Genomic DNA, 15,178 nt, shown 5'->3' with positions numbered 1-15,178 from the left:
ACCACATCTTCTTGATCCATTCGTCAGGTGATGGACATTTAGGCTCCTTCCATGTTTTGGCTATTGTTGACATTGCTGCTATGAACATTGGGGTACATGTGCTCCTATGCATCAGCATTTCTGTCTCTCTTGGGTAAATCCCCAGCAATGCTATTGCTGGGTCATAAGGGAGTTCTATCGATAGTTTTTTGAGGAACCTTGTATTCCTCCAAAATTCATATGTTGAAGTCATAACCCCGTACCATGTGATTGTACTTGAAGGGCCTTTAGGGAGGTAATTATGGTTAAATGAGGCATAAATGCCTCCTAATATGCTGACCTCATAAGAAGGAGAGGAGACACTGGAGACCACTCTTTCTGCACAAGCACAGAAGAAAGGCCATGTGAGGACATAAGAGAAGGCAGCCATCTACAAGCCAGAAAGAGAGATCTCACCATCCATAAAGCATTAGAAACTACCAGAAATTGTCCCTGGAAACTTGCTTCTGGAATCTTCATTCAGAACTGTGTGAAAATAAATGTCTGTTGTTTACGTCACCCAGTCTGTGGTATTTTGTTATGGCGGCCCAAACAGACTAATAAAAATATCTTAGTATTGTGAACAATAATTCCAAAAAATGACCTTTGAGGGTGTTAACAGTTTATATAAATGTTGACTATTTTTATTAATACTCCTCCTTTTCCTACAACTAAGGCATTTAAAACTGTAATATTTAATAGTTAACTATGCTATATGATTGCAACTTATGTACCTTTAACTTTCAGTGTTTAGCTTCCAAAGGTGTAGTAAATCAAAATTTGGAATATAGAATAAGACAAAGGGAAAAGATCCAGTGCAGTATTTTAGTCTAAAGAGCAGAATTTTTTTTTAAGTTTTAATTTCCCACTCATATGTGGAATTTTGGAAACAAAACAGATGAACATAGGGGAAGGGAAGCAAAAATAAGATAAAAAACGGAGAGGGAGGCAAACCATAAGTGATTCTTAAATACAGAGAACAAACTGAGGGTTGCTGGAGGGGGTGTTATATGGGGGAATGGGCTAAATGGGTGACAAGGATTAAGGAGGGTACTTGTTGGGATGAGCATTAAGTGTTATATGTAAGTGATGAATCACTAAATTCTACACTTGAATTAACTAACTTGGGTTTAACTAACTTGGGTTTAAATTTTTAAAAAATGATTTATTGTCAAATTGGTTTCCATATAACACCCAGTGCTCTTCCCCCAAGTGCCCTCCTCCGTTACTACCACCTCCCTTCCTCCTCCCACTCCCCCTTCAATCCTAGGTTTGGTTGTTTTCAGTATTCAATAGTCTCTCAGGTTTTGCTTCCCTCTCTCTCCCCAACTCTCTTTTCCCCTTCCCCTCCCCATGGTCCTCCATTAGGTTTCTCCTGTTCTCCTGTTAGACCTATGAGTGCAAATATATGGAAGTTAAAAAAAATAAAGTTTTAATTTTAATTCCAGTTAGTTAACATACAGTGTTATATTAGTTTCAGGTGTACAGTATAGAAATTCAACACACACACACACACACACACACACACACACACACACAGAGTAATTCCATACATTACTCCTTAATACCCATCACCTATATCCCCCACGCAAATCTCCTCTAGTAACCATCAGATTTTTCTCTATATTTAAGAGTGTTTCTTTCTTTGTCTCTTTCTTATTTTTCCCCTTTGATTGTTTGTTTTATTAAATTCCACATGAGTAAAATTGGATGGTATTTATCTGTCTCTGACTTATTATATACATATGTGTGTGTGTGTGTGTGTGTGTGTGTATCACCTCTTTTTTTTCCCTTTCTCCAAGCAGCTCTTTGTGGAAATAAACTTTTTATTATTAACTTTTTAAATTTACATCCAAGTTAGTTAGCATATCGTGCAACAATGATTTCAAGAGTAGATTCCTTAATGCTCGTTACCCATTTAGCCCATTCCCCCTCCCACAACCCCTCCAGTAACCCTCTGTTTGTTCTCCACCTCTTGTTTTATCCATTCATCTATCCATTGACACTTGGGCTGCTTCCATATCTTGGCTACTATAAATAATACTGCTAAATACTGCTATAAACATCAGGGCACATGTATCCTTTTGAGTTAGTGTTATTGTATTCTTTGGGTAAATACCCAGTAGTGCAATTGCTGGATTGTAAGGTAGTTCTATTTTTAACTTCTTGAGGAAATTCCATAGTGATTTCCAGACTGGCTGCACTGGTTTCCATCCTCATAAACCGTGCAAAAGTACTTTTTCTCCACTTCTTCGTCAATGTCTATTGTTTCTTGTGTTTTTGACTTTAGCCATTCTGACAAGTGTGAAATGACATCTCATTGAAGATTTGGTTTGCATCTTTTTGATGAAAAGTGATGATGAGCATTTTTTCATGTGTCTGTTGGCCATCTGTATGTCTTCTTCAGAGTTATATTTGTTCATGTCTTATGCCTAGTTTTTAATTGGATTATTTGGTATTTGGGTGTTGAGTTTTATTTTATTTTCATTAAAATTTTTTAGTTTATTTATTTATTTATTTATTTATTTATTTATTTATTTAGAGCTGTAAGAGCAGAGCTGGGTGTGGGGCTTGATCTCATGAACCACAAAATTATGACTTAAGTTGAAATCAAAAGTCGGACACCTAATCAACTGAGCCACCCAGGCTCCCCTTGGGTGTTGAGTTTTAAAAGTTCTTTATGTATTTTGGACACTAGTCTATTATTAGATACATCATTTGCAAATATCTTTTCCCATCTCATAGGTTGTGTTTCAGTTTTGTTGATTGTTTCCTTCTCTGTGCAGAAACTTTTTATTCTGATGTACTACAGGGATGTAGTATATTTTTGCTTTTGTTTCTCTTGCTTCAGCAAATATCTCTAGTAAGAAGTTGCTATGGCTGGTGTCAAAGAAATTACTACCTGTGGTCTCCTCTAAGATTTTTATGGTTTCATGTCTCACCTTTAGGTCTTTTACCCATTTAGAATTTATTTATATGTACGGTGTAAGAAAGTGGTCCAGTTTCATTCTTTCGTATATAGCTGTCCAGTTTTTACAGCACCATTGCTGAAGAGACTGTCTTTTTCTCATTAGATGTTCTTTCCTACTTCATTAATTGACCTTATAGTTGTGGGTTCATTTCTGAGTTTTCTATTCTGTTCTAGTGATCTATGTGTCTATTTTTGTGCTAGTACCATAGTGTCCTTTTTTTTTTTTTTTAGTACCATGCTGTCTTGATTACTACAACTTTGTAATACAACGTGAAGTTTGTAATTCTGATATCTCCAGCTTTGCTATTCTTTTTCAAGATTGTTTTGGCTCTTTGGGGTCTTTTTGATTCCATACAAATTTTAAGATTGTTCTAATTCTGTGAAAAATGTTGTTGGTACTTTGATAAGGATTGCGTTAAATGTGTAGATTCTTTTTGCATATTATAGACATTTCAAGAATATTTGTTCTTCCAATTCATGAGTATGGAATGTCTTTCCATTGCTTTGTGTCATCTTTAATTTCTTTCATCAGTGTTTTATAGAATTTTAGAGTAGGTCTTTTATCTCTTTGGTTAGGTTTATTCCTATTTATCTTATTTTTGATGCCACTGTAAATGGGGCTGTTTTCTTAATTTCTCTTTTTGCTGATTCATTATTGCGTATAGAAATTCAATAGATTTCTGTACACTGATTTTGTATCTTATGAATTTACTGAATTTGTAAACCAATTCTATCAGGTTTTTTTTTTGGTGGAATCTTTCGGGTTTTCTATATATAGTATCATGTCATCTGCAAATAGTGGAAGCTTTACTTCTTTACTGACTTGGATTCCTTTAACTTCTTTCTGTTGTCTGATGGCTTGTTGGCAGGACTTCCAGCACTATGTTGAATAAAAGTGGTGAGAATGGACATTCTTGTCTATTTCCTGCTCTCAGTTTTTCCCCATTAAAGATGATGTTAGCTGTGGAGTTTTCATATATGGCCTTTATTATGTTGAGGCATGTTCTATACAAACATAATGGTTTTTTAAAGTGTTTTTATTCATGAGAGAGAGAGAGAGAGAGAGAGAGAGAGAGAGAGAGAGAGAGAGAATGAGCAGGGGAGAAGCAGAGAAGGGGGAGCAGGGGAGGGGCAGAGAGAGAGAGAGAGAGAGAGAGAGAGAGAGAGAGAGAGAGAGAGGGAGAGTATCCCAAGAAGACTCCACACTGTCAGTGCAGAGCCCAATATGATGCTCAATCCCACAAATAGTGAGATCATAACCTGAGCTGAAATCAAGAATCAGACTCTTAACTGACTGAGCCACCCAGATGCCTTAATGGTTTTTTATCATGAATGGATGTTGAACTTTGTCAAATACCTTTTTCTTTTTTTAATTTTTAATTTATTTTATTTATCTTTTAATAGTTTATTGTCAAATTGGTTTCTATGTAATACCCAGTGCTGTTCCCCACAAGTGCCTTCCTCCATTACCACCACCTTCCTTCCCCCTCCTGCTCCCCCTTCAACCCTCAGTTCGTTTTCAGTATTCAGTCGTCTCTCAGGTTTTGTGTCCCTCTCTCTCCCCAACTCTCTTTCCCCCTTCCCCTCCTCATGGTCCTCCATTAGGTTTCTCCTGTTCTCCTGTTAGACCTATGAGTGCAAACATATGGTATCTGTCCTTCTCCGCCTGACTTATTTCGTTTAGCATGACACCTTCGAGGTCCTTCCACTTTTCTACAAATGGCCATATTTCATTCTTTCTCATTGCCATGTAGTACTACATTGTATATATAAATACCACATCTTCTTGATCCATTCATCAACTGATGGACATCTAGGCTCTTTCCATGATTTGGCTATTGTAGAAAGTGCCGCTAGAGAACATCCAGATGGCCAGTGTTCAAATGCCTTTTCCTACATCTATTGAAAGAATCATATTGTTCTTATCCTTTCTCTTATTGATGTGATATATCCCATTGATTGATTTGTGAATATTGAACCACACTTGATTGTGGTTAGTGATATTTTAATGTATTGCTGAATTTAGTATGCTAGTATTTTGTTGAGAATTTTTGCGACTATGTTCAACAGGGATATTGAACTGTAGTTCTCTTTTTCAGTGGTGTCTTTATCTGGTTTTGGTATCAGAGTAATGCTGACCTCATAGAATGAGTTTGGAAGGGTTCTTACCTTTTCTATTTTTTTTTGGAACTGTTTGAGAAGAATATGTGTTAACTCTTCTTAAACATTTGGTAGAATTCACCTGTGAAGCCATCTAGTCCTGCACTTCTGTTTGTTGGGATTTAAAAAAATATTTATTTATTTTTGAGAGAGAGGGAATGAGCAGGGGAGAGATAGAGACAGAATCTGAAGCAGGCTCTATGCTCTGAACTGTCTGTACAGAGCCCAACGTGGGGCCTGAACTCACAAACTGTGAGATTATGACCTGAGCCTCAGTCAGTTGCTTAACTGACTGAGCCACCCAGGCTCCCCGGTTGGGAATTTTTTGATTATTGATTCAATTTCTTTGCTGGTTATGGATCTGTTCAAATTTTCTCTTTCTTTCTGTTTCAGTTTTGGTATTTTATATGTTTCTAGGAATTTATCCATTTCTTCTAGCTTATCCAACTTGTTAGCATATAGTGTTTCATAATATTCTCTTATGATTGTTTATATTTCTGAGGTGTTGGTTGTGATTTCTCCTCTCTTATTTCTGATTTTATTTGAGGTCTTTGTCTTTTTTTCTCGATAAGTCTGTGTAGGATTTCATAAATTTTATTGTTTTTTTTTCTCCAAAAACCAGATCCTGGCTTCCTTAATCTGTTCTACTGGTTTTTATTGTTGTTCTTGTTGTTGTTTTCTATATCATTTATTTCTGGTCTAATCTTTGTTATTTTCTTCTTTCTGCTGGCCTTAGGTTTTGCTTGTTGTTCTTTTTGTAGGTCCCATTATGTGCAACAATAGGTTATTTATTTGAGATTTTTCTTGCTTCTTGGGTAGGCCTGTATTGCTATAAACTTTCTTCTTAGAAATACTTTTGCTGCATCCCAGATGTTTGGGTCTATCATGTTTTCATTTTGATTTGTTTACATGTATTTCTTAATTTATTATTTGATTTATTATCAACCTATTCATTGTTCAGTAACATGTGATTTAACCACCATGTATTTGTGGTTATCTTTCCAGATTTTTTTCTTTTGTTTGACTTCTGGTTTCATAGTGTTGTGGTCCGAAATTATGCATGGTATAGTTTTGATCTTTTTGAATTTGTTTAGGTTTGCTTTGTGGAATAATTTGTGCTCCATTTTAGGAAATGTTTCACGTGTACTTGAAAAGAATATGTATTCTGCTGTTTGAACAGGATGAAATGCTCTGAATACATCTTTTAAATTCATCTTTTCTGTGTGACATTTAAAGCCATCGTTTTCTTATTGATGTTCTGTTTAGATGATCTTCCATTGATGTAAGTAAGGTGTTAAAGTCCCCTGCTATTATTGTGTTATTATTGATTAGTTCCTTTACGATTGGTATTAACTATTTATGTATACTGATGCTTTATGTTCATTGCATAAATATTTAAAATTGTTATATTTCTTGTTGTATTGTCCCCTTTTTTTATTATATACTATCCTTTGTCTCTTGCCACAGTCTTTGTTAGGCTATATTTTGTCCAATATAAGCAATGATACTCTGGCTTTTTTAAAAATATACATTTGCATGATAGGTATTTCTCCATCTAATTTTTCATCATCAGGTGCCTTTGGGTCTAAATTGGGTCTCTTTCAGGTAGTATATAGATGGATCTTCTTTTTAATCTATTATTTTACCTTATGTCTTTTGATTGAAGTATTTAATCCACTTACTTTCAAAGTAATTATTGATGAATATGTACTTATTGTCATTTTATTACTTGTTTTTTGCTTGTTTCTGAAGATTTTCTCTGGTCCTTTCTTGACTTTCTTTAGAAAGCAGATATTCTAAGTTTGAGTTGTGACAATGGAACATATTGGCCTGTGGGATGTTCCTGCATTGAAAGTGTTCTTTGCATGCTACTCTTTAGATCTCTGTTGGGACCTGAATTAAAGACTAGAACATATCTCTATATCCTCTCCATTTTGTCTTTCTTCCCTCTTAAACTCCAAAGTATTTAAGCTACGTACTCTCTGTTTTTTCTTTCAAAGTCATTATTCAGGCATCAAAATCAGAGATGGAAAGACACAGGTTTAGTCCAAAGCACCAGTTTCCATTACCTTAAGCTGTCTCAATGGTTTTTCTTAAGGGATGGAATTTCTCACACTTGGTCTCAGGCCTACACTGTATGCAGTACTTCAATCAAGTTGCTTGCTACATATTACAGTGTGTGCTTGGGAACTATGAGTTCCTCATATACTAAAAGAAGGCTGAATACTTCTTGTACAGGCACTGATGTAAGGGGGGAATAGTTTTCAAAATTCCTACTTGTCATGGATTTATTACTCCAATGTTTAAAGTGTTCTGTTTTACATAACACGCAAAGATGCACAGTCACAGACTATGTTTGAAACTATAGATTCCAGGAGAGTCATTCAAAGTCCTTCACACTCTGTTCCTGGTCTCCCTTTCTATTCTAAATCTATTATGCTCACTATTTCAGCTTAGTTCCATATATAATTATTTGAGTGTATGTGATACACATATTGGCCACATCTTAGGCCCTATAGATAAACAGACCAATCTGTAGACAGTCCCTTCTTCAAGAAGCTGAAAACCTCATAGTCTCAGAGGGGTAAATTCTAAAGTGTCTTGCATGGTTAATGGAATTATAGGAGCTTGCTCTATATAAAGTAATTCATGAGGGAGTGTGAGCGACCTCTGTTCCATTTTTGGCCACTGCTTTGTCTGACAGGCTTAGAAGGCAGTAAGGAATACAGAAAAGATCTAGGATATGTGGAGTGTAAGTCCTAGGTTCTAGCCCTGTTGTGTTGATTTTGGGCAAGTCACTTTTTCGAGATATACAAAGTAATATTATTTTCCTGCTTAACTATAGAGAGGAATTGAATGAATGTCAAGGAATGAGATATAATCATCACTGATTTTTCCCCTATAGTGAATATTTTTTTTCTGAATAGGAGGTTTGGCCCTTGAAACAATTTTGAGAGAAGCTTGGAAAGCTGGAAATGTGCTGACATTCCAAGAGTCTCGGTGTGTGCAAAGTTATCAACCTGTAATCATCTAGGAATGCAATTCTGGAAATATCAGGTATCCAAATTCCACCTGTGCTTCCCCTTGATGTCCCATTTGGCCCTAAGACATATGTTATAAAAATGTGTGCATATTTCAGTAAATAGAGGGAAAGATATCTGGGTGAGGGAAGGGGATATTGCTGCTATAAATCAAGATAACTTGAAATAATGGGCATTGGGGGTTTCTGCACTTTACATGGTGCCCTCGTAGCAGTGGACCCCATTCTTCCAGGGATTTCCAAGGCAAAGGGTGGGGATGAGATGTGAAGACGAAAGAATGAAAAATCTGTTGCTCAAATGGAGCATTTTCAAAAAAGTATTTGGAAAAAAAGGGTGTTTGGGAAGACAACATACTCAGATTCAGATTCTGGTCCCAGTTCTGTCACTGACTCTTTGTGGGACCTTGAAAAAGTAATTTCTTAGTTCTGATCCTCAGGTTTTTTTTATATTAAAAATGATTAGATTAACTGATTTCCAAGGTATGTTCTCACTCTGACCTTCAGCACTTTGGGTCCTCAAAGTTCTTTAGAAATGGAGCAAATACCAAGACTGTCAGGTATCATAAATATAAAGTTAATGAATATAAAATTATAAAAGAAAATAATTTTGCAGTACAAAAACAGAAAGTATGAATTGGTAATTCATACTGGCAATTGCAATATTTCACCATTCCAATTGAATCTCCTAACTTGTCCCATTCACTCTGAAAGGATATCAGAGCACCATTTTTTAATTAGAAGCCAATGACTTATTTTTGCCTCAGAAAATATAGTTACCATAACTTTGTAGCACTCACCTTATCTTTCCTTTCTACGTTTTTCTCATGTATATCAATTTTTTCATTGGTATAATAACATTCAAAGCAATGGAAACTTTCTATAAATGTAACCTGCTTGGACCACTTATTACAAGTGACATGTGTTTGGGAATTTAAAGAGACATTCTTAAAACTAGACATTTACAGTGGATGCTTGGAATAGACAAAAGAGGCCAAATTGGTTTCTCTACTGTTAGGTTCTGGAGATAATTATAGGGCAGAACATTCTTGGGAGTGGGGAGGAATAGCAGCAGAAGCAGAGAGAAGGCGGTTTCAAATATCCTTTAAGTATGGCCTCTGCTTACAGGGTTTGGGAGCCAGAAGGTTTGGACTTAGGTGAAGTAGTGAGCAGATCATACCTGCCTGAATTTTTATCTCCAACCCAAACCTTTCCTGAGTACCAGACTATAATTTCAAACTGCCTGTTCTATCTCTCAATATGGCACCACAAATTCATTTATTTTCCCTTTAAGATCCTTTTCTTCTCCTAAATTCATTGTTCTTATTACTGGCACCACCATTCCCCCACCCCACCCCAATCACTAAGACTAAAGATCTGATTCTTCTATTGCCTCACTAAATCCAATCAATTGCCACATATGGATATTCCTCCATAGTCTCTCTAATGAGCAAAACTCCTATGCACACCACTACTACTACTTTCATTTAAGCCTCCATGACTTCTAATTTCAAATATAATTAATAACATTTTTATCTGATCCATTCCTTCTAAACCTTATCAACTTCAATCAGTAAAAGCCTAGAGCAACCTTTAGCTTAATTTCTTTTCCCACCAGTAGTCCCACCAGTAATGTTATACCAAGTTTATGGGAAAGTGATATTCTCAATTTTTAGTGGTACACATGCATTTTTTTTATTGGGAAGAATATAGCACAAGTTTTCAGGACTTCCTGAAATAGTTGGAAGAAATTTCAGTAGTTTTAAGTAGACTATGTTGCTTGCATAATTATATTTGTGTCTAATTCTGAAGCACTCTCATTGTATGTTTTATTCCTAATTTGGATGTTAAAACAGACCTGACATCTATAGCTTTCCCTTCGGCCACAGCATAAGGATTGATCTTCGTTGCTTCTTTTTTTATGTACTTATATCAGCTGAATGTTATTCTGTTGCTTTTTGCTTTCTAGTGTCATGTGATCCATTTCACCAATGTTGGGAATTCAGGGATTCCCCTTAGGCTTTAGTGTCTCCTCCCTCTTTACTAGCCTTGGCCTCTTACCACAATGATGTTTCCATCACTCACATGTACTTGGCCACATGGCAGATTTGCTGATGGGCTCTACAGGCACCTCCCACAAATACAGGCCAAAAGGTGACATTCAGTTTATCCAGAGTATACTTCCATCGTACCAAAGCTGTAAAACTGTCTAGAATTGTAGTCTCTTCCAGTTATGTGCACTGAGGCACTGCCAATGGTATTAATCAGTTTCCTAATACTTTCACGGTACATCAGATAGAACTCAGGTGTCTTGTAGTAAGAAAGTAAGGCCATAGCAGAACTGGGCTAGTTGTTTGGGCTCATAGATACTGAAACTCTTAATCCACAAGGCATGAAAAGCCCATTGGGCATTTCTGGAACCTGTCCCAAAGACTGGAAAATATCCAGGCAGAGGTAAAGGAAAGGTTAATAGAACACAGATGTCCTAGCTGTCAGGCAAAGGCTGCCAGTGGGGGTTGGGGGTGACCCAGCCAATTAGTGACCCAAGCCTAGTCACCCCACAGCTGCCATTTAGTCAGTGGGCCTGCTTGTCTGGATCTAGGGCAGCTCTGGAGGGCTTGCCCAGTGTCCCAGGCATGTATAATGCTTCTACCTAACTCAAACCATATGCAGAAGGATCATGTCATACTTGGCAAATAACCAATCAAGAAAGGCATGAGAGGGTGTCCAGACCTTAACTTGTTTGAACAAATGTTCAGAAAACATTTCTAAAGGGATATTCCAGAAAAACATACCCAAGGTCTTAAAACAGATGTTCAGTTCTAGGAGGATTGTGTTGCTTTGCAGCCATTATTATTAAAATGCTATAAGTAGAACCAAATCACTTCAAGGTTTGAACTATGATGGAGTTTCAGATTTTTCTTATAGCTTTATTGTGGGCCAGGGGAAGGATGGGCTAGGTAATAGAGGATAATGGTGAGGAGGCAGCATTTTGTTGTGTTTTAGGGCCTCAGCTTCAGAGTTAGGCAGACAAGGGCTTAGACCTCTGACTAGCTGAATGATTTAATCTCTCAGAGCCTTGGTTTCCTCATTTGTAAAACCTATCATTGCTTCCTTGATATGTTTATGAAGAGGACTACAAGGAAATATCACATATAAAGAGTTTATACAGTGCATATCATGTCATAAGCACTCAGTAAGTGCTAGACAATATTATTATTAACATTACTACAGAAGCGTTTTTACACATACCACTTCTTCTACTTCACTACTATAACTAATACAACTATAACAACAACTACAAAAACTACTACTACTACTACTACTACCAACAACAATAACAACAATAACAACAACAATAACAACACTATTACTGGTAGTGAGAGCTTTTCCCAAGTGAGTTGGGGAGTTGAGTACCTCAAGGTCATGATTTCCTAGCTTATATAGAAGATAGTAGCATTAAGTAATATGGCAGGACTGCAATTCTAGCTTGGAATAAGGTAAATACCAGAGATGTGCAGAAACCTGGAATTGTATTTCTCTTATCTCAGACTTACACTTTTCTACTCTTCATTAGTTTGTTATGTGGCATAGCTCAAGCCACTTTAGATTTTTAGGTTTCAGTAAGTACGCTTGAAAATAAAACCCCACTGATGCTTATTTGCAAGCCACCTGGCCTGTACCAGAGGCCTAATCTATGAATGAGATATGATATAAACAAACTGGTCCACATGGGACATGATGCCAGCCTCTAAAGTCACACCAAGCTAATTGTCTCCTAATCCAAAGACATGCTATAACCACTACCAGGATCATTGTTAACCCCTGCCAGTCATATATTGAACTCATTGTCAGCTGGAAGCATGGTCTTATTTCAATATAGTCATTACCTTATTAGTTCACATTTTCTCATGTTTGTTGATCCATAATGATTCTTAAAGGAATTTTATAATTCATTATCAACCTATCTATCTATCCATCCATCCATTCAACAAATAATTATTGAACAACTGTAGTTGCCAGACATTGTTCTCAGCACTGGGAATATATCAGTGAATAGGACAAAAGTCCCTGTTATGATGAAGTTTACAGTCTAGTGGCCTCATCTGGTCAAATATAATATACTAATACACTCCATTGAGGTAAGTTCAGTCTAGCTTTTTGAAACAAGTATGGTCAATAGTTTCCCACTGAACATGTCTTCTGGGGGGCAGGGTTGGGTGGAGAAGGAGGAGATAGTCTTGGATATAACTTGAGAAAAGGCTCAGAGGGTGGTTTGGGAAAGGGCTTTAATAATAAAAAGACTATAGTTTGATTTATCAGATGAATCTGGTTTATGTGATTATATAGCTAATATATGTTGTATAGCTGATGTATATTGTATACATCACTTTTTGAAATATTATGAAAAGTAATGTGATTTTCAATTATGTAGTTCATAAAATGGCTCTGAAAGCAGCTCCAAAAACAGTATTTCAAAAATATTCTGAGTAACAACCGCATAATCGTAATATATATATATCCCCAAGATACTACTTTGAAAAGTGCAACATGCAGTTGGATGTACAAGTTCTGGTATGTTCTTAAAATAAATATTAAATTGGCAGTTAATTTGTATAAAAGAGAGTGAAGTAAGAAAAATGCTTAGATTTTTTGTATGTATTCCTATGTTTGGAATTAGAGTCATACAACTCAGTAAGCAATTATAAAATTAGCTTACTTTAAAAAGTATTGAATCAAAGTTTTCTTTGCATCTAAGTTATTTCAGTTGATTTATATGTAGTTTTCTGCTTATGGGTCTCAAAAAGTATACTATGGATTTGTGAGAGGGCAAAATGGCAGAGAAGAAGGGAATACTGTTACCTCCGCATGCCCGCAACCATCAAACTGAGAAGACTTGTGATCTCCAAGAACAGAGGTGCATGCACTGACCCCTTATTGATAACAGCCTAATGGATGCCTGAGTGAGTGAGAACCTGGAGTGGAGACTCTGAGGGAGAACCGGCTCAAAGTGTAGCTGGGAAAGAGAGTGCCCAGAGACTTAGCCCCGCGCCTGCAGTGAGCGTGTGTCCAGAGGTTGCACAGCACCATGCAAGTCAGCGCGCGCACAGGGCAGCCTTGCAGGTTGTCACAGAATTTTGGAGAGCTGCGCGTAAATGGGCTGTGAAGGGCTGCGCTTGAGCCGGCAGCACAAGACGCTGTGAGGGAACCAGCCGGCGGGACAGTACAGAGCCGAGGGGAAGAGGAGGGGCTGAAAGGAGACCTTAGCCCTCGGCAGAGAGACAAACATTCCATTTGCAGCCACTGGGCTTAGGAAGAGAAATCCAACCTTCTCAGCAGGCTTGTTCCAGCAGCCCACCGACCTCAGGTGGAGCCAGGGAAGGGCTGGCTCTCCAGTTCCCCTGCGCAGTCCTGGCCACATAGCCACCCGGCTGCATGAGATTATTTTAATGGTGGCTGAAGCATTAAAGTGCTCGAGTAGGATTTGGAGGCCTGGCAGGATTTAGATAACCAAAACAATTTGACCCGCCTGTGGTACGGGGAGGTTGGACTCAAGAGTGGCTGGCAATGCATGGTCTTGCAGTGCCACCATTCTTCTCCCTGCATCCACTAAGGCCGGGCTTCAAAGACCAGCCCGTGAGACCCGAACTACCTACATCGAACCACGTCCATCCATGCTGGAGAGTTGGATTCCTCTTTTCTTGCTATTTTTACTTTTTCCCCCCAATTTTTATTTTCTAATTGATTGTAATTTTTAATTTTTATAATTTTTCCCTTGTTTTCTCTTTTCCTATTTTCCCCTTTTCTCCCTTTTCCTCCTGGAGTCTTATAAATACCAACATTTATGCACTGCTGGGATTAGAACAACCCTTACCATCCAGATATTTTTTCCTTATCTCATTCTTGTCTCTCCCCTCCACAGGTCTTATGCTTTCAGACTGTCCTTTATCTTTGGCTGACTCTGTCCCCTTGACTTTTTTTTTCTCCTTTCCTGTCCTTTCTTTTCTTTCCCACTCTTTTTCTTTTTTTTCCTTTCCCATTTGGTTTGCTTGTATACCAGACATGCCAGTGCGTTTGCATGCTTGTGTTCCCTGTGTGTTGTCTGTCTGTTTTCCTTTTCAGGGCTACCTTGAGAAACAAGCCAAAGTACACATAGTGGAAAGTCTCAAATATCACTGAATAAGGAACTATATTAATTACAGCCACAACAAGAGAAACTGACAGACACCATTAAAAGAACATCTCCTGAAACGACAGGCCCTGGACCGTCAAGGAGCCTGCTTTAATAGAACGATACTAACAGGAGCACAGTGCATACCAAAATTTTAAAACTGGTAAGAGACAAAAAGCTAGCCAAAATGATGAAATGAAAGAACGCTCATCTAAAGAAATCCAGGAAGAAATCACAGCAACAGAACAGTTCAAAACAGACACAAGCAACATAACTGAACAAGAATTTAGAATGATTATCATAAAATTAATGACTGGGCTTGAATAAAGCATAGAAGCTGTCAGAGAAGATATTGATCCAAAGAATAGGAACCTTCAAAATAGCTGTGAGGAGTTAATAACAGCTATAAATGAGGTGAATAATAAAATGGAGGCTGCCAATGCACAGATAAAAGCAGCAGAGAGGAGAAGAAGTGAACTAAAGACACAGTTATAGGAAAAGAGGAAGCCAAGAAAAAGAGACAGAAATTGATACAGGAGCACAAAAGGAAAATCAGAGACCTGAGTGGTACAATCAAGCAGAACAATATCTGTATCATAGGAGTTCCTGAAGAGGAAGAAAGAGAATAAGGTCCTGAAGGAGTATTGGATCAAATTATAAACGAAAATTTCTCCAACCTGGGGAAAAAGAAAGACTTTGAAACTCAAGAGACATACCGAACTCCCCTAAGATGTAAACTGAACTGACCTTCAGCACAACATATCATAGTAAAACAGTCAAAATATGAAGATAAAGAGAATTCTGAAAGCAGCTAGGGATC

At 37.4% G+C, this 15,178-nt stretch overlaps 1 long non-coding RNA gene across 1 annotated transcript in view; it reads left to right on the top strand.

Moving 5' to 3' along the window:
* Nucleotides 1-8,163, top strand: part of LOC115284364 — a 71,708-nt gene extending 63,545 nt beyond the window's left edge. Inside the window, exon 3 of the long non-coding RNA XR_003905171.1 lies at nt 8,077-8,163. This is a non-coding gene — a long non-coding RNA (uncharacterized LOC115284364). The remainder of the gene's footprint in view (nt 1-8,076) is intronic.
* The last annotated feature ends 7,015 nt before the right edge of the window (nt 8,164-15,178 follow it).

This window comes from Suricata suricatta, chromosome X (genome assembly GCF_006229205.1).
Source record: "Suricata suricatta isolate VVHF042 chromosome X, meerkat_22Aug2017_6uvM2_HiC, whole genome shotgun sequence".
In the NCBI taxonomy this organism is placed as follows: domain Eukaryota; kingdom Metazoa; phylum Chordata; class Mammalia; order Carnivora; family Herpestidae; genus Suricata; species Suricata suricatta.
Note: the sequence above shows the minus strand (reverse complement) of the source record. Positions and strands in the feature narration are given on the sequence as shown.